At 67.1% G+C, this 316-nt stretch overlaps 1 protein-coding gene across 1 annotated transcript in view; it reads left to right on the top strand.

Annotated features, from left to right (window-relative positions):
- MYADM (myeloid-associated differentiation marker) overlaps positions 1-316 on the top strand; it is a 6839-nt gene that overhangs the window by 1282 nt on the left and 5241 nt on the right. The window lies entirely within an intron of this gene.

Here is a 316-nt window from a genome sequence, read left to right as displayed (position 1 = left end):
CCAGGTGGCCCTGGGGACCCGCTGTTTCCCGGAGGAGGTGGAGGTGTGACTACCTATCTCTGTTCTCCATTCCAAAGCGGGGCGCAGCTCCAAGCCTGGAGGCGGGGGTCTCCGCCAGGCAACCCCCCCGGGTCCGGGTTCCCGGTCACCCCTCTCTTGGAGGCCCTCCTGGGGGATCAGGCGCCCCGCCCATCCTCAGAGGGACCCAGAACTCACATGGTGAACGTCCCAGAAACGTGGGTCCCAGGCCCTTCCATCTGGGACCTGGAGTCCAGGTTCTCCGCCCTATGTCCCCCTCCCCGCCCCCTCTCCAAAC

This window comes from Myotis brandtii, unplaced genomic scaffold (genome assembly GCF_000412655.1).
Source record: "Myotis brandtii unplaced genomic scaffold, ASM41265v1 scaffold1720, whole genome shotgun sequence".
NCBI classification, from domain to species: Eukaryota; Metazoa; Chordata; class Mammalia; order Chiroptera; family Vespertilionidae; genus Myotis; species Myotis brandtii.
The sequence above is the reverse complement of the archived record's forward strand: the minus strand, read 5'-3'. Positions and strand labels throughout refer to the sequence as shown.